Source organism: Schistocerca cancellata, chromosome 6 (genome assembly GCF_023864275.1).
Source record: "Schistocerca cancellata isolate TAMUIC-IGC-003103 chromosome 6, iqSchCanc2.1, whole genome shotgun sequence".
In the NCBI taxonomy this organism is placed as follows: domain Eukaryota; kingdom Metazoa; phylum Arthropoda; class Insecta; order Orthoptera; family Acrididae; genus Schistocerca; species Schistocerca cancellata.
In genome coordinates this window covers 3827699-3844700 of record NC_064631.1, presented here as the reverse complement: position 1 = coordinate 3844700, position 17002 = coordinate 3827699, and the positions used below count along the sequence as shown (strand labels likewise).

Here is a 17002-nt window from a genome sequence, read left to right as displayed (position 1 = left end):
AGGCGAGGAAGCCCACATCGTACCAGTGGGCCCTCCAGCACGACACTGCCACACCCCGCACAGGCCCTCCGCTGAACACCAGGGACAAGATTCGTCCTCCGCTAGTGTCGAAGGCCGCACGCACCCAGCGAATGACAGGGGGTGCAACGAGCAGCAGTGCGTCTCACACACGCGGCGGTGCGCCCGCCAATTCGGCCGTCACTCTGCTGGGACGCCGGGCGCGCCTCCCCGCGCCGTCCTCGAGGAACTGGCGGTTGCGGAAGGAAGCGCTTTCGTCAAATGCGGCCGAAAACTAACATTTTGTGTGTTGGGAGAAAAGCCGAACGCGAATTCTGCCGTGCTCCTACATTAGATGAGCGCCAACGGCCATACCATGATGAATACACCGGTTCTCGTCCGATCACCGAAGTTAAGCATCATCGGGCCCGGCTAGTACTTGGATGGGTGACCGCCTGGGAAACCCAGGTGCTGTTGGCTCCCTTCCTGTTTTTTTTTTTTTGTAATGTCGCCAGCCCAATTTTCAAACTACCTTTCTGTTGTGACAAAGATGCTTCCTTAAGCCTTTTAAACTACTGTAATGGTACGAAAATGCAGTAATTAACTCAGTTTGAGGGAGAATGTGCTAACCAAGTTTGCCAAGAAGACTTTGAAAACGACAAAACAGTACGAATCGGCAGGTGATTTCTGAAATACGTCACCGCCTATTCTTGTGTAGGAGTGTAGAGTTCCAAATTTGATTTGTAACCACGAATTTATTCCTTAGTCGTCTCGTCTCGTCTCGTCTCGTCTCGTCCCGCAGACGTTTGTCGTGCTTGCGCTGTCATATGGACCACGACCCGAGCGGCAGCGAGCGGCAGTCGAGCAAAGTCGGGACAAGTCGGGACGGGGTCAGGGACAGGGATAGGAATGGTGCGAATGCACTGCAAACTACGCAGACACCTGGTGTGAGGCGAGGCGAGGCGAGGCGAGGAAGCCCACATCGTACCAGTGGGCCCTCCAGCACGACACTGCCACACCCCGCACAGGCCCTCCGCTGAACACCAGGGACAAGATTCGTCCTCCGCTAGTGTCGAAGGCCGCACGCACCCAGCGAATGACAGGGGGTGCAACGAGCAGCAGTGCGTCTCACACACGCGGCGGTGCGCCCGCCAATTCGGCCGTCACTCTGCTGGGACGCCGGGCGCGCCTCCCCGCGCCGTCCTCGAGGAACTGGCGGTTGCGGAAGGAAGCGCTTTCGTCAAATGCGGCCGAAAACTAACATTTTGTGTGTTGGGAGAAAAGCCGAACGCGAATTCTGCCGTGCTCCTAGATTAGATGAGCGCCAACGGCCATACCATGATGAATACACCGGTTCTCGTCCGATCACCGAAGTTAAGCATCATCGGGCCCGGCTAGTACTTGGATGGGTGACCGCCTGGGAAACCCAGGTGCTGTTGGCTCCCTTCCTGTTTTTTTTTTTTTGTAATGTCGCCAGCCCAATTTTCAAACTACCTTTCTGTTGTGACAAAGATGCTTCCTTAAGCCTTTTAAACTACTGTAATGGTACGAAAATGCAGTAATTAACTCAGTTTGAGGGAGAATGTGCTAACCAAGTTTGCCAAGAAGACTTTGAAAACGACAAAACAGTACGAATCGGCAGGTGATTTCTGAAATACGTCACCGCCTATTCTTGTGTAGGAGTGTAGAGTTCCAAATTTGATTTGTAACCACGAATTTATTCCTTAGTCGTCTCGTCTCGTCTCGTCTCGTCTCGTCCCGCAGACGTTTGTCGTGCTTGCGCTGTCATATGGACCACGACCCGAGCGGCAGCGAGCGGCAGTCGAGCAAAGTCGGGACAAGTCGGGACGGGGTCAGGGACAGGGATAGGAATGGTGCGAATGCACTGCAAACTACGCAGACACCTGGTGTGAGGCGAGGCGAGGCGAGGCGAGGAAGCCCACATCGTACCAGTGGGCCCTCCAGCACGACACTGCCACACCCCGCACAGGCCCTCCGCTGAACACCAGGGACAAGATTCGTCCTCCGCTAGTGTCGAAGGCCGCACGCACCCAGCGAATGACAGGGGGTGCAACGAGCAGCAGTGCGTCTCACACACGCGGCGGTGCGCCCGCCAATTCGGCCGTCACTCTGCTGGGACGCCGGGCGCGCCTCCCCGCGCCGTCCTCGAGGAACTGGCGGTTGCGGAAGGAAGCGCTTTCGTCAAATGCGGCCGAAAACTAACATTTTGTGTGTTGGGAGAAAAGCCGAACGCGAATTCTGCCGTGCTCCTAGATTAGATGAGCGCCAACGGCCATACCATGATGAATACACCGGTTCTCGTCCGATCACCGAAGTTAAGCATCATCGGGCCCGGCTAGTACTTGGATGGGTGACCGCCTGGGAAACCCAGGTGCTGTTGGCTCCCTTCCTGTTTTTTTTTTTTTGTAATGTCGCCAGCCCAATTTTCAAACTACCTTTCTGTTGTGACAAAGATGCTTCCTTAAGCCTTTTAAACTACTGTAATGGTACGAAAATGCAGTAATTAACTCAGTTTGAGGGAGAATGTGCTAACCAAGTTTGCCAAGAAGACTTTGAAAACGACAAAACAGTACGAATCGGCAGGTGATTTCTGAAATACGTCACCGCCTATTCTTGTGTAGGAGTGTAGAGTTCCAAATTTGATTTGTAACCACGAATTTATTCCTTAGTCGTCTCGTCTCGTCTCGTCTCGTCTCGTCCCGCAGACGTTTGTCGTGCTTGCGCTGTCATATGGACCACGACCCGAGCGGCAGCGAGCGGCAGTCGAGCAAAGTCGGGACAAGTCGGGACGGGGTCAGGGACAGGGATAGGAATGGTGCGAATGCACTGCAAACTACGCAGACACCTGGTGTGAGGCGAGGCGAGGCGAGGCGAGGAAGCCCACATCGTACCAGTGGGCCCTCCAGCACGACACTGCCACACCCCGCACAGGCCCTCCGCTGAACACCAGGGACAAGATTCGTCCTCCGCTAGTGTCGAAGGCCGCACGCACCCAGCGAATGACAGGGGGTGCAACGAGCAGCAGTGCGTCTCACACACGCGGCGGTGCGCCCGCCAATTCGGCCGTCACTCTGCTGGGACGCCGGGCGCGCCTCCCCGCGCCGTCCTCGAGGAACTGGCGGTTGCGGAAGGAAGCGCTTTCGTCAAATGCGGCCGAAAACTAACATTTTGTGTGTTGGGAGAAAAGCCGAACGCGAATTCTGCCGTGCTCCTAGATTAGATGAGCGCCAACGGCCATACCATGATGAATACACCGGTTCTCGTCCGATCACCGAAGTTAAGCATCATCGGGCCCGGCTAGTACTTGGATGGGTGACCGCCTGGGAAACCCAGGTGCTGTTGGCTCCCTTCCTGTTTTTTTTTTTTTGTAATGTCGCCAGCCCAATTTTCAAACTACCTTTCTGTTGTGACAAAGATGCTTCCTTAAGCCTTTTAAACTACTGTAATGGTACGAAAATGCAGTAATTAACTCAGTTTGAGGGAGAATGTGCTAACCAAGTTTGCCAAGAAGACTTTGAAAACGACAAAACAGTACGAATCGGCAGGTGATTTCTGAAATACGTCACCGCCTATTCTTGTGTAGGAGTGTAGAGTTCCAAATTTGATTTGTAACCACGAATTTATTCCTTAGTCGTCTCGTCTCGTCTCGTCTCGTCTCGTCCCGCAGACGTTTGTCGTGCTTGCGCTGTCATATGGACCACGACCCGAGCGGCAGCGAGCGGCAGTCGAGCAAAGTCGGGACAAGTCGGGACGGGGTCAGGGACAGGGATAGGAATGGTGCGAATGCACTGCAAACTACGCAGACACCTGGTGTGAGGCGAGGCGAGGCGAGGCGAGGAAGCCCACATCGTACCAGTGGGCCCTCCAGCACGACACTGCCACACCCCGCACAGGCCCTCCGCTGAACACCAGGGACAAGATTCGTCCTCCGCTAGTGTCGAAGGCCGCACGCACCCAGCGAATGACAGGGGGTGCAACGAGCAGCAGTGCGTCTCACACACGCGGCGGTGCGCCCGCCAATTCGGCCGTCACTCTGCTGGGACGCCGGGCGCGCCTCCCCGCGCCGTCCTCGAGGAACTGGCGGTTGCGGAAGGAAGCGCTTTCGTCAAATGCGTCCGAAAACTAACATTTTGTGTGTTGGGAGAAAAGCCGAACGCGAATTCTGCCGTGCTCCTACATTAGATGAGCGCCAACGGCCATACCATGATGAATACACCGGTTCTCGTCCGATCACCGAAGTTAAGCATCATGGGGTCCGGCTAGTACTTGGATGGGTGACCGCCTGGGAAACCCGGGTGCTGTTGGCTCCCTTCCTGTTTTTTTTTTTTGTAATGTCGCCAGCCCAATTTTCAAACTACCTTTCTGTTGTGACAAAGATGCTTCCTTAAGCCTTTTAAACTACTGTAATGGTACGAAAATGCAGTAATTAACTCAGTTTGAGGGAGAATGTGCTAACCAAGTTTGCCAAGAAGACTTTGAAAACGACAAAACACTACGAATCGGCAGGTGATTTCTGAAATACGTCACCGCCTATTGTTGTGTAGGTGTGTTGAGTTCCAAATTTGATTTGTAACCACGAACTTATTCCTTAGTCGTCTCGTCTCGTCTCGTCTCGTCCCGCAGACGTTTGTCGTGCTTGCGCTGTCATATGGACCACGACCCGAGCGGCAGCGAGCGGCAGTCGAGCAAAGTCGGGACAAGTCGGGACGGGGTCAGGGACAGGGATAGGAATGGTGCGAATGCACTGCAAACTACGCAGACACCTGGTGTGAGGCGAGGCGAGGCGAGGCGAGGAAGCCCACATCGTACCAGTGGGCCCTCCAGCACGACACTGCCACACCCCGCACAGGCCCTCCGCTGAACACCAGGGACAAGATTCGTCCTCCGCTAGTGTCGAAGGCCGCACGCACCCAGCGAATGACAGGGGGTGCAACGAGCAGCAGTGCGTCTCACACACGCGGCGGTGCGCCCGCCAATTCGGCCGTCACTCTGCTGGGACGCCGGGCGCGCCTCCCCGCGCCGTCCTCGAGGAACTGGCGGTTGCGGAAGGAAGCGCTTTCGTCAAATGCGGCCGAAAACTAACATTTTGTGTGTTGGGAGAAAAGCCGAACGCGAATTCTGCCGTGCTCCTAGATTAGATGAGCGCCAACGGCCATACCATGATGAATACACCGGTTCTCGTCCGATCACCGAAGTTAAGCATCATCGGGCCCGGCTAGTACTTGGATGGGTGACCGCCTGGGAAACCCAGGTGCTGTTGGCTCCCTTCCTGTTTTTTTTTTTTTGTAATGTCGCCAGCCCAATTTTCAAACTACCTTTCTGTTGTGACAAAGATGCTTCCTTAAGCCTTTTAAACTACTGTAATGGTACGAAAATGCAGTAATTAACTCAGTTTGAGGGAGAATGTGCTAACCAAGTTTGCCAAGAAGACTTTGAAAACGACAAAACAGTACGAATCGGCAGGTGATTTCTGAAATACGTCACCGCCTATTCTTGTGTAGGAGTGTAGAGTTCCAAATTTGATTTGTAACCACGAATTTATTCCTTAGTCGTCTCGTCTCGTCTCGTCTCGTCTCGTCCCGCAGACGTTTGTCGTGCTTGCGCTGTCATATGGACCACGACCCGAGCGGCAGCGAGCGGCAGTCGAGCAAAGTCGGGACAAGTCGGGACGGGGTCAGGGACAGGGATAGGAATGGTGCGAATGCACTGCAAACTACGCAGACACCTGGTGTGAGGCGAGGCGAGGCGAGGCGAGGAAGCCCACATCGTACCAGTGGGCCCTCCAGCACGACACTGCCACACCCCGCACAGGCCCTCCGCTGAACACCAGGGACAAGATTCGTCCTCCGCTAGTGTCGAAGGCCGCACGCACCCAGCGAATGACAGGGGGTGCAACGAGCAGCAGTGCGTCTCACACACGCGGCGGTGCGCCCGCCAATTCGGCCGTCACTCTGCTGGGACGCCGGGCGCGCCTCCCCGCGCCGTCCTCGAGGAACTGGCGGTTGCGGAAGGAAGCGCTTTCGTCAAATGCGGCCGAAAACTAACATTTTGTGTGTTGGGAGAAAAGCCGAACGCGAATTCTGCCGTGCTCCTAGATTAGATGAGCGCCAACGGCCATACCATGATGAATACACCGGTTCTCGTCCGATCACCGAAGTTAAGCATCATCGGGCCCGGCTAGTACTTGGATGGGTGACCGCCTGGGAAACCCAGGTGCTGTTGGCTCCCTTCCTGTTTTTTTTTTTTTGTAATGTCGCCAGCCCAATTTTCAAACTACCTTTCTGTTGTGACAAAGATGCTTCCTTAAGCCTTTTAAACTACTGTAATGGTACGAAAATGCAGTAATTAACTCAGTTTGAGGGAGAATGTGCTAACCAAGTTTGCCAAGAAGACTTTGAAAACGACAAAACAGTACGAATCGGCAGGTGATTTCTGAAATACGTCACCGCCTATTCTTGTGTAGGAGTGTAGAGTTCCAAATTTGATTTGTAACCACGAATTTATTCCTTAGTCGTCTCGTCTCGTCTCGTCTCGTCTCGTCCCGCAGACGTTTGTCGTGCTTGCGCTGTCATATGGACCACGACCCGAGCGGCAGCGAGCGGCAGTCGAGCAAAGTCGGGACAAGTCGGGACGGGGTCAGGGACAGGGATAGGAATGGTGCGAATGCACTGCAAACTACGCAGACACCTGGTGTGAGGCGAGGCGAGGCGAGGCGAGGAAGCCCACATCGTACCAGTGGGCCCTCCAGCACGACACTGCCACACCCCGCACAGGCCCTCCGCTGAACACCAGGGACAAGATTCGTCCTCCGCTAGTGTCGAAGGCCGCACGCACCCAGCGAATGACAGGGGGTGCAACGAGCAGCAGTGCGTCTCACACACGCGGCGGTGCGCCCGCCAATTCGGCCGTCACTCTGCTGGGACGCCGGGCGCGCCTCCCCGCGCCGTCCTCGAGGAACTGGCGGTTGCGGAAGGAAGCGCTTTCGTCAAATGCGTCCGAAAACTAACATTTTGTGTGTTGGGAGAAAAGCCGAACGCGAATTCTGCCGTGCTCCTACATTAGATGAGCGCCAACGGCCATACCATGATGAATACACCGGTTCTCGTCCGATCACCGAAGTTAAGCATCATGGGGTCCGGCTAGTACTTGGATGGGTGACCGCCTGGGAAACCCGGGTGCTGTTGGCTCCCTTCCTGTTTTTTTTTTTTGTAATGTCGCCAGCCCAATTTTCAAACTACCTTTCTGTTGTGACAAAGATGCTTCCTTAAGCCTTTTAAACTACTGTAATGGTACGAAAATGCAGTAATTAACTCAGTTTGAGGGAGAATGTGCTAACCAAGTTTGCCAAGAAGACTTTGAAAACGACAAAACAGTACGAATCGGCAGGTGATTTCTGAAATACGTCACCGCCTATTCTTGTGTAGGAGTGTAGAGTTCCAAATTTGATTTGTAACCACGAATTTATTCCTTAGTCGTCTCGTCTCGTCTCGTCTCGTCTCGTCCCGCAGACGTTTGTCGTGCTTGCGCTGTCATATGGACCACGACCCGAGCGGCAGCGAGCGGCAGTCGAGCAAAGTCGGGACAAGTCGGGACGGGGTCAGGGACAGGGATAGGAATGGTGCGAATGCACTGCAAACTACGCAGACACCTGGTGTTAGGCGAGGCGAGGCGAGGCGAGGAAGCCCACATCGTACCAGTGGGCCCTCCAGCACGACACTGCCACACCCCGCACAGGCCCTCCGCTGAACACCAGGGACAAGATTCGTCCTCCGCTAGTGTCGAAGGCCGCACGCACCCAGCGAATGACAGGGGGTGCAACGAGCAGCAGTGCGTCTCACACACGCGGCGGTGCGCCCGCCAATTCGGCCGTCACTCTGCTGGGACGCCGGGCGCGCCTCCCCGCGCCGTCCTCGAGGAACTGGCGGTTGCGGAAGGAAGCGCTTTCGTCAAATGCGGCCGAAAACTAACATTTTGTGTGTTGGGAGAAAAGCCGAACGCGAATTCTGCCGTGCTCCTACATTAGATGAGCGCCAACGGCCATACCATGATGAATACACCGGTTCTCGTCCGATCACCGAAGTTAAGCATCATCGGGCCCGGCTAGTACTTGGATGGGTGACCGCCTGGGAAACCCGGGTGCTGTTGGCTCCCTTCCTGTTTTTTTTTTTTGTAATGTCGCCAGCCCAATTTTCAAACTACCTTTCTGTTGTGACAAAGATGCTTCCTTAAGCCTTTTAAACTACTGTAATGGTACGAAAATGCAGTAATTAACTCAGTTTGAGGGAGAATGTGCTAACCAAGTTTGCCAAGAAGACTTTGAAAACGACAAAACACTACGAATCGGCAGGTGATTTCTGAAATACGTCACCGCCTATTGTTGTGTAGGTGTGTTGAGTTCCAAATTTGATTTGTAACCACGAACTTATTCCTTAGTCGTCTCGTCTCGTCTCGTCTCGTCCCGCAGACGTTTGTCGTGCTTGCGCTGTCATATGGACCACGACCCGAGCGGCAGCGAGCGGCAGTCGAGCAAAGTCGGGACAAGTCGGGACGGGGTCAGGGACAGGGATAGGAATGGTGCGAATGCACTGCAAACTACGCAGACACCTGGTGTGAGGCGAGGCGAGGCGAGGCGAGGAAGCCCACATCGTACCAGTGGGCCCTCCAGCACGACACTGCCACACCCCGCACAGGCCCTCCGCTGAACACCAGGGACAAGATTCGTCCTCCGCTAGTGTCGAAGGCCGCACGCACCCAGCGAATGACAGGGGGTGCAACGAGCAGCAGTGCGTCTCACACACGCGGCGGTGCGCCCGCCAATTCGGCCGTCACTCTGCTGGGACGCCGGGCGCGCCTCCCCGCGCCGTCCTCGAGGAACTGGCGGTTGCGGAAGGAAGCGCTTTCGTCAAATGCGGCCGAAAACTAACATTTTGTGTGTTGGGAGAAAAGCCGAACGCGAATTCTGCCGTGCTCCTACATTAGATGAGCGCCAACGGCCATACCATGATGAATACACCGGTTCTCGTCCGATCACCGAAGTTAAGCATCATCGGGCCCGGCTAGTACTTGGATGGGTGACCGCCTGGGAAACCCAGGTGCTGTTGGCTCCCTTCCTGTTTTTTTTTTTTTGTAATGTCGCCAGCCCAATTTTCAAACTACCTTTCTGTTGTGACAAAGATGCTTCCTTAAGCCTTTTAAACTACTGTAATGGTACGAAAATGCAGTAATTAACTCAGTTTGAGGGAGAATGTGCTAACCAAGTTTGCCAAGAAGACTTTGAAAACGACAAAACAGTACGAATCGGCAGGTGATTTCTGAAATACGTCACCGCCTATTCTTGTGTAGGAGTGTAGAGTTCCAAATTTGATTTGTAACCACGAATTTATTCCTTAGTCGTCTCGTCTCGTCTCGTCTCGTCTCGTCCCGCAGACGTTTGTCGTGCTTGCGCTGTCATATGGACCACGACCCGAGCGGCAGCGAGCGGCAGTCGAGCAAAGTCGGGACAAGTCGGGACGGGGTCAGGGACAGGGATAGGAATGGTGCGAATGCACTGCAAACTACGCAGACACCTGGTGTGAGGCGAGGCGAGGCGAGGCGAGGAAGCCCACATCGTACCAGTGGGCCCTCCAGCACGACACTGCCACACCCCGCACAGGCCCTCCGCTGAACACCAGGGACAAGATTCGTCCTCCGCTAGTGTCGAAGGCCGCACGCACCCAGCGAATGACAGGGGGTGCAACGAGCAGCAGTGCGTCTCACACACGCGGCGGTGCGCCCGCCAATTCGGCCGTCACTCTGCTGGGACGCCGGGCGCGCCTCCCCGCGCCGTCCTCGAGGAACTGGCGGTTGCGGAAGGAAGCGCTTTCGTCAAATGCGGCCGAAAACTAACATTTTGTGTGTTGGGAGAAAAGCCGAACGCGAATTCTGCCGTGCTCCTACATTAGATGAGCGCCAACGGCCATACCATGATGAATACACCGGTTCTCGTCCGATCACCGAAGTTAAGCATCATCGGGCCCGGCTAGTACTTGGATGGGTGACCGCCTGGGAAACCCAGGTGCTGTTGGCTCCCTTCCTGTTTTTTTTTTTTTGTAATGTCGCCAGCCCAATTTTCAAACTACCTTTCTGTTGTGACAAAGATGCTTCCTTAAGCCTTTTAAACTACTGTAATGGTACGAAAATGCAGTAATTAACTCAGTTTGAGGGAGAATGTGCTAACCAAGTTTGCCAAGAAGACTTTGAAAACGACAAAACAGTACGAATCGGCAGGTGATTTCTGAAATACGTCACCGCCTATTGTTGTGTAGGAGTGTAGAGTTCCAAATTTGATTTGTAACCACGAATTTATTCCTTAGTCGCCTCGTCTCGTCTCGTCTCGTCTCGTCCCGCAGACGTTTGTCGTGCTTGCGCTGTCATATGGACCACGACCCGAGCGGCAGCGAGCGGCAGTCGAGCAAAGTCGGGACAAGTCGGGACGGGGTCAGGGACAGGGATAGGAATGGTGCGAATGCACTGCAAACTACGCAGACACCTGGTGTGAGGCGAGGCGAGGCGAGGCGAGGAAGCCCACATCGTACCAGTGGGCCCTCCAGCACGACACTGCCACACCCCGCACAGGCCCTCCGCTGAACACCAGGGACAAGATTCGTCCTCCGCTAGTGTCGAAGGCCGCACGCACCCAGCGAATGACAGGGGGTGCAACGAGCAGCAGTGCGTCTCACACACGCGGCGGTGCGCCCGCCAATTCGGCCGTCACTCTGCTGGGACGCCGGGCGCGCCTCCCCGCGCCGTCCTCGAGGAACTGGCGGTTGCGGAAGGAAGCGCTTTCGTCAAATGCGGCCGAAAACTAACATTTTGTGTGTTGGGAGAAAAGCCGAACGCGAATTCTGCCGTGCTCCTACATTAGATGAGCGCCAACGGCCATACCATGATGAATACACCGGTTCTCGTCCGATCACCGAAGTTAAGCATCATCGGGCCCGGCTAGTACTTGGATGGGTGACCGCCTGGGAAACCCGGGTGCTGTTGGCTCCCTTCCTGTTTTTTTTTTTTTTTGTAATGTCGCCAGCCCAATTTTCAAACTACCTTTCTGTTGTGACAAAGATGCTTCCTTAAGCCTTTTAAACTACTGTAATGGTACGAAAATGCAGTAATTAACTCAGTTTGAGGGAGAATGTGCTAACCAAGTTTGCCAAGAAGACTTTGAAAACGACAAAACAGTACGAATCGGCAGGTGATTTCTGAAATACGTCACCGCCTATTCTTGTGTAGGAGTGTAGAGTTCCAAATTTGATTTGTAACCACGAATTTATTCCTTAGTCGTCTCGTCTCGTCTCGTCTCGTCTCGTCCCGCAGACGTTTGTCGTGCTTGCGCTGTCATATGGACCACGACCCGAGCGGCAGCGAGCGGCAGTCGAGCAAAGTCGGGACAAGTCGGGACGGGGTCAGGGACAGGGATAGGAATGGTGCGAATGCACTGCAAACTACGCAGACACCTGGTGTGAGGCGAGGCGAGGGGAGGCGAGGAAGCCCACATCGTACCAGTGGGCCCTCCAGCACGACACTGCCACACCCCGCACAGGCCCTCCGCTGAACACCAGGGACAAGATTCGTCCTCCGCTAGTGTCGAAGGCCGCACGCACCCAGCGAATGACAGGGGGTGCAACGAGCAGCAGTGCGTCTCACACACGCGGCGGTGCGCCCGCCAATTCGACCGTCACTCTGCTGGGACGCCGGGCGCGCCTCCCCGCGCCGTCCTCGAGGAACTGGCGGTTGCGGAAGGAAGCGCTTTCGTCAAATGCGGCCGAAAACTAACATTTTGTGTGTTGGGAGAAAAGCCGAACGCGAATTCTGCCGTGCTCCTACATTAGATGAGCGCCAACGGCCATACCATGATGAATACACCGGTTCTCGTCCGATCACCGAAGTTAAGCATCATCGGGCCCGGCTAGTACTTGGATGGGTGACCGCCTGGGAAACCCGGGTGCTGTTGGCTCCCTTCCTGTTTTTTTTTTTTTTTTTGTAATGTCGCCAGCCCAATTTTCAAACTACCTTTCTGTTGTGACAAAGATGCTTCCTTAAGCCTTTTAAACTACTGTAATGGTACGAAAATGCAGTAATTAACTCAGTTTGAGGGAGAATGTGCTAACCAAGTTTGCCAAGAAGACTTTGAAAACGACAAAACAGTACGAATCGGCAGGTGATTTCTGAAATACGTCACCGCCTATTCTTGTGTAGGAGTGTAGAGTTCCAAATTTGATTTGTAACCACGAATTTATTCCTTAGTCGTCTCGTCTCGTCTCGTCTCGTCTCGTCCCGCAGACGTTTGTCGTGCTTGCGCTGTCATATGGACCACGACCCGAGCGGCAGCGAGCGGCAGTCGAGCAAAGTCGGGACAAGTCGGGACGGGGTCAGGGACAGGGATAGGAATGGTGCGAATGCACTGCAAACTACGCAGACACCTGGTGTGAGGCGAGGCGAGGCGAGGCGAGGAAGCCCACATCGTACCAGTGGGCCCTCCAGCACGACACTGCCACACCCCGCAGAGGCCCTCCGCTGAACACCAGGGACAAGATTCGTCCTCCGCTAGTGTCGAAGGCCGCACGCACCCAGCGAATGACAGGGGGTGCAACGAGCAGCAGTGCGTCTCACACACGCGGCGGTGCGCCCGCCAATTCGGCCGTCACTCTGCTGGGACGCCGGGCGCGCCTCCCCGCGCCGTCCTCGAGGAACTGGCGGTTGCGGAAGGAAGCGCTTTCGTCAAATGCGGCCGAAAACTAACATTTTGTGTGTTGGGAGAAAAGCCGAACGCGAATTCTGCCGTGCTCCTACATTAGATGAGCGCCAACGGCCATACCATGATGAATACACCGGTTCTCGTCCGATCACCGAAGTTAAGCATCATCGGGCCCGGCTAGTACTTGGATGGGTGACCGCCTGGGAAACCCGGGTGCTGTTGGCTCCCTTCCTGTTTTTTTTTTTTTTGTAATGTCGCCAGCCCAATTTTCAAACTACCTTTCTGTTGTGACAAAGATGCTTCCTTAAGCCTTTTAAACTACTGTAATGGTACGAAAATGCAGTAATTAACTCAGTTTGAGGGAGAATGTGCTAACCAAGTTTGCCAAGAAGACTTTGAAAACGACAAAACAGTACGAATCGGCAGGTGATTTCTGAAATACGTCACCGCCTATTCTTGTGTAGGAGTGTAGAGTTCCAAATTTGATTTGTAACCACGAATTTATTCCTTAGTCGTCTCGTCTCGTCTCGTCTCGTCTCGTCTCGTCCCGCAGACGTTTGTCGTGCTTGCGCTGTCATATGGACCACGACCCGAGCGGCAGCGAGCGGCAGTCGAGCAAAGTCGGGACAAGTCGGGACGGGGTCAGGGACAGGGATAGGAATGGTGCGAATGCACTGCAAACTACGCAGACACCTGGTGTGAGGCGAGGCGAGGGGAGGCGAGGAAGCCCACATCGTACCAGTGGGCCCTCCAGCACGACACTGCCACACCCCGCACAGGCCCTCCGCTGAACACCAGGGACAAGATTCGTCCTCCGCTAGTGTCGAAGGCCGCACGCACCCAGCGAATGACAGGGGGTGCAACGAGCAGCAGTGCGTCTCACACACGCGGCGGTGCGCCCGCCAATTCGACCGTCACTCTGCTGGGACGCCGGGCGCGCCTCCCCGCGCCGTCCTCGAGGAACTGGCGGTTGCGGAAGGAAGCGCTTTCGTCAAATGCGGCCGAAAACTAACATTTTGTGTGTTGGGAGAAAAGCCGAACGCGAATTCTGCCGTGCTCCTACATTAGATGAGCGCCAACGGCCATACCATGATGAATACACCGGTTCTCGTCCGATCACCGAAGTTAAGCATCATCGGGCCCGGCTAGTACTTGGATGGGTGACCGCCTGGGAAACCCGGGTGCTGTTGGCTCCCTTCCTGTTTTTTTTTTTTTTTTTGTAATGTCGCCAGCCCAATTTTCAAACTACCTTTCTGTTGTGACAAAGATGCTTCCTTAAGCCTTTTAAACTACTGTAATGGTACGAAAATGCAGTAATTAACTCAGTTTGAGGGAGAATGTGCTAACCAAGTTTGCCAAGAAGACTTTGAAAACGACAAAACAGTACGAATCGGCAGGTGATTTCTGAAATACGTCACCGCCTATTCTTGTGTAGGAGTGTAGAGTTCCAAATTTGATTTGTAACCACGAATTTATTCCTTAGTCGTCTCGTCTCGTCTCGTCTCGTCTCGTCCCGCAGACGTTTGTCGTGCTTGCGCTGTCATATGGACCACGACCCGAGCGGCAGCGAGCGGCAGTCGAGCAAAGTCGGGACAAGTCGGGACGGGGTCAGGGACAGGGATAGGAATGGTGCGAATGCACTGCAAACTACGCAGACACCTGGTGTGAGGCGAGGCGAGGCGAGGCGAGGAAGCCCACATCGTACCAGTGGGCCCTCCAGCACGACACTGCCACACCCCGCAGAGGCCCTCCGCTGAACACCAGGGACAAGATTCGTCCTCCGCTAGTGTCGAAGGCCGCACGCACCCAGCGAATGACAGGGGGTGCAACGAGCAGCAGTGCGTCTCACACACGCGGCGGTGCGCCCGCCAATTCGGCCGTCACTCTGCTGGGACGCCGGGCGCGCCTCCCCGCGCCGTCCTCGAGGAACTGGCGGTTGCGGAAGGAAGCGCTTTCGTCAAATGCGGCCGAAAACTAACATTTTGTGTGTTGGGAGAAAAGCCGAACGCGAATTCTGCCGTGCTCCTACATTAGATGAGCGCCAACGGCCATACCATGATGAATACACCGGTTCTCGTCCGATCACCGAAGTTAAGCATCATCGGGCCCGGCTAGTACTTGGATGGGTGACCGCCTGGGAAACCCGGGTGCTGTTGGCTCCCTTCCTGTTTTTTTTTTTTTTTGTAATGTCGCCAGCCCAATTTTCAAACTACCTTTCTGTTGTGACAAAGATGCTTCCTTAAGCCTTTTAAACTACTGTAATGGTACGAAAATGCAGTAATTAACTCAGTTTGAGGGAGAATGTGCTAACCAAGTTTGCCAAGAAGACTTTGAAAACGACAAAACAGTACGAATCGGCAGGTGATTTCTGAAATACGTCACCGCCTATTCTTGTGTAGGAGTGTAGAGTTCCAAATTTGATTTGTAACCACGAATTTATTCCTTAGTCGTCTCGTCTCGTCTCGTCTCGTCTCGTCCCGCAGACGTTTGTCGTGCTTGCGCTGTCATATGGACCACGACCCGAGCGGCAGCGAGCGGCAGTCGAGCAAAGTCGGGACAAGTCGGGACGGGGTCAGGGACAGGGATAGGAATGGTGCGAATGCACTGCAAACTACGCAGACACCTGGTGTGAGGCGAGGCGAGGGGAGGCGAGGAAGCCCACATCGTACCAGTGGGCCCTCCAGCACGACACTGCCACACCCCGCACAGGCCCTCCGCTGAACACCAGGGACAAGATTCGTCCTCCGCTAGTGTCGAAGGCCGCACGCACCCAGCGAATGACAGGGGGTGCAACGAGCAGCAGTGCGTCTCACACACGCGGCGGTGCGCCCGCCAATTCGACCGTCACTCTGCTGGGACGCCGGGCGCGCCTCCCCGCGCCGTCCTCGAGGAACTGGCGGTTGCGGAAGGAAGCGCTTTCGTCAAATGCGGCCGAAAACTAACATTTTGTGTGTTGGGAGAAAAGCCGAACGCGAATTCTGCCGTGCTCCTACATTAGATGAGCGCCAACGGCCATACCATGATGAATACACCGGTTCTCGTCCGATCACCGAAGTTAAGCATCATCGGGCCCGGCTAGTACTTGGATGGGTGACCGCCTGGGAAACCCGGGTGCTGTTGGCTCCCTTCCTGTTTTTTTTTTTTTTTTTTGTAATGTCGCCAGCCCAATTTTCAAACTACCTTTCTGTTGTGACAAAGATGCTTCCTTAAGCCTTTTAAACTACTGTAATGGTACGAAAATGCAGTAATTAACTCAGTTTGAGGGAGAATGTGCTAACCAAGTTTGCCAAGAAGACTTTGAAAACGACAAAACAGTACGAATCGGCAGGTGATTTCTGAAATACGTCACCGCCTATTCTTGTGTAGGAGTGTAGAGTTCCAAATTTGATTTGTAACCACGAATTTATTCCTTAGTCGTCTCGTCTCGTCTCGTCTCGTCTCGTCCCGCAGACGTTTGTCGTGCTTGCGCTGTCATATGGACCACGACCCGAGCGGCAGCGAGCGGCAGTCGAGCAAAGTCGGGACAAGTCGGGACGGGGTCAGGGACAGGGATAGGAATGGTGCGAATGCACTGCAAACTACGCAGACACCTGGTGTGAGGCGAGGCGAGGGGAGGCGAGGAAGCCCACATCGTACCAGTGGGCCCTCCAGCACGACACTGCCACACCCCGCACAGGCCCTCCGCTGAACACCAGGGACAAGATTCGTCCTCCGCTAGTGTCGAAGGCCGCACGCACCCAGCGAATGACAGGGGGTGCAACGAGCAGCAGTGCGTCTCACACACGCGGCGGTGCGCCCGCCAATTCGACCGTCACTCTGCTGGGACGCCGGGCGCGCCTCCCCGCGCCGTCCTCGAGGAACTGGCGGTTGCGGAAGGAAGCGCTTTCGTCAAATGCGGCCGAAAACTAACATTTTGTGTGTTGGGAGAAAAGCCGAACGCGAATTCTGCCGTGCTCCTACATTAGATGAGCGCCAACGGCCATACCATGATGAATACACCGGTTCTCGTCCGATCACCGAAGTTAAGCATCATCGGGCCCGGCTAGTACTTGGATGGGTGACCGCCTGGGAAACCCGGGTGCTGTTGGCTCCCTTCCTGTTTTTTTTTTTTTTTTTGTAATGTCGCCAGCCCAATTTTCAAACTACCTTTCTGTTGTGACAAAGATGCTTCCTTAAGCCTTTTAAACTACTGTAATGGTACGAAAATGCAGTAATTAACTCAGTTTGAGGGAGAATGTGCTAACCAAGTTT

At 54.7% G+C, this 17002-nt stretch overlaps 18 non-coding genes across 18 annotated transcripts; all 18 read left to right on the top strand.

Moving 5' to 3' along the window:
- The first annotated feature begins 358 nt into the window (after positions 1–358).
- LOC126088916 (5S ribosomal RNA) lies at positions 359–477 on the top strand. Its single transcript, XR_007520264.1, has one exon. It is a non-coding gene; the product is annotated as a 5S ribosomal RNA (ribosomal RNA).
- An 843-nt stretch (positions 478–1320) lies between these two features.
- Positions 1321–1439, top strand: LOC126088797 (5S ribosomal RNA). The gene has a single exon (XR_007520150.1). It is a non-coding gene; the product is annotated as a 5S ribosomal RNA (ribosomal RNA).
- Positions 1440–2282: 843 nt separating this feature from the next.
- Positions 2283–2401, top strand: LOC126088679 (5S ribosomal RNA). Its single transcript, XR_007520038.1, has one exon. It is a non-coding gene; the product is annotated as a 5S ribosomal RNA (ribosomal RNA).
- An 843-nt stretch (positions 2402–3244) lies between these two features.
- LOC126090368 (5S ribosomal RNA) lies at positions 3245–3363 on the top strand. The gene has a single exon (XR_007521206.1). It is a non-coding gene; the product is annotated as a 5S ribosomal RNA (ribosomal RNA).
- An 843-nt stretch (positions 3364–4206) lies between these two features.
- Positions 4207–4325, top strand: LOC126089204 (5S ribosomal RNA). The gene has a single exon (XR_007520539.1). It is a non-coding gene; the product is annotated as a 5S ribosomal RNA (ribosomal RNA).
- An 837-nt stretch (positions 4326–5162) lies between these two features.
- Positions 5163–5281, top strand: LOC126090203 (5S ribosomal RNA). Its single transcript, XR_007521063.1, has one exon. It is a non-coding gene; the product is annotated as a 5S ribosomal RNA (ribosomal RNA).
- An 843-nt stretch (positions 5282–6124) lies between these two features.
- On the top strand, positions 6125–6243 carry LOC126090088 (5S ribosomal RNA). Its single transcript, XR_007520952.1, has one exon. It is a non-coding gene; the product is annotated as a 5S ribosomal RNA (ribosomal RNA).
- An 843-nt stretch (positions 6244–7086) lies between these two features.
- LOC126089202 (5S ribosomal RNA) lies at positions 7087–7205 on the top strand. The gene has a single exon (XR_007520538.1). It is a non-coding gene; the product is annotated as a 5S ribosomal RNA (ribosomal RNA).
- Positions 7206–8047: 842 nt separating this feature from the next.
- Positions 8048–8166, top strand: LOC126089025 (5S ribosomal RNA). The gene has a single exon (XR_007520370.1). It is a non-coding gene; the product is annotated as a 5S ribosomal RNA (ribosomal RNA).
- Positions 8167–9003: 837 nt separating this feature from the next.
- Positions 9004–9122, top strand: LOC126089794 (5S ribosomal RNA). Its single transcript, XR_007520841.1, has one exon. It is a non-coding gene; the product is annotated as a 5S ribosomal RNA (ribosomal RNA).
- An 843-nt stretch (positions 9123–9965) lies between these two features.
- LOC126088620 (5S ribosomal RNA) lies at positions 9966–10084 on the top strand. The gene has a single exon (XR_007519982.1). It is a non-coding gene; the product is annotated as a 5S ribosomal RNA (ribosomal RNA).
- An 843-nt stretch (positions 10085–10927) lies between these two features.
- Positions 10928–11046, top strand: LOC126089014 (5S ribosomal RNA). Its single transcript, XR_007520359.1, has one exon. It is a non-coding gene; the product is annotated as a 5S ribosomal RNA (ribosomal RNA).
- Positions 11047–11891: 845 nt separating this feature from the next.
- Positions 11892–12010, top strand: LOC126089003 (5S ribosomal RNA). Its single transcript, XR_007520348.1, has one exon. It is a non-coding gene; the product is annotated as a 5S ribosomal RNA (ribosomal RNA).
- An 847-nt stretch (positions 12011–12857) lies between these two features.
- LOC126088991 (5S ribosomal RNA) lies at positions 12858–12976 on the top strand. The gene has a single exon (XR_007520337.1). It is a non-coding gene; the product is annotated as a 5S ribosomal RNA (ribosomal RNA).
- An 849-nt stretch (positions 12977–13825) lies between these two features.
- LOC126088980 (5S ribosomal RNA) lies at positions 13826–13944 on the top strand. Its single transcript, XR_007520326.1, has one exon. It is a non-coding gene; the product is annotated as a 5S ribosomal RNA (ribosomal RNA).
- Positions 13945–14791: 847 nt separating this feature from the next.
- On the top strand, positions 14792–14910 carry LOC126088967 (5S ribosomal RNA). Its single transcript, XR_007520315.1, has one exon. It is a non-coding gene; the product is annotated as a 5S ribosomal RNA (ribosomal RNA).
- An 845-nt stretch (positions 14911–15755) lies between these two features.
- Positions 15756–15874, top strand: LOC126088956 (5S ribosomal RNA). Its single transcript, XR_007520303.1, has one exon. It is a non-coding gene; the product is annotated as a 5S ribosomal RNA (ribosomal RNA).
- An 848-nt stretch (positions 15875–16722) lies between these two features.
- Positions 16723–16841, top strand: LOC126088944 (5S ribosomal RNA). The gene has a single exon (XR_007520292.1). It is a non-coding gene; the product is annotated as a 5S ribosomal RNA (ribosomal RNA).
- The last annotated feature ends 161 nt before the right edge of the window (positions 16842–17002 follow it).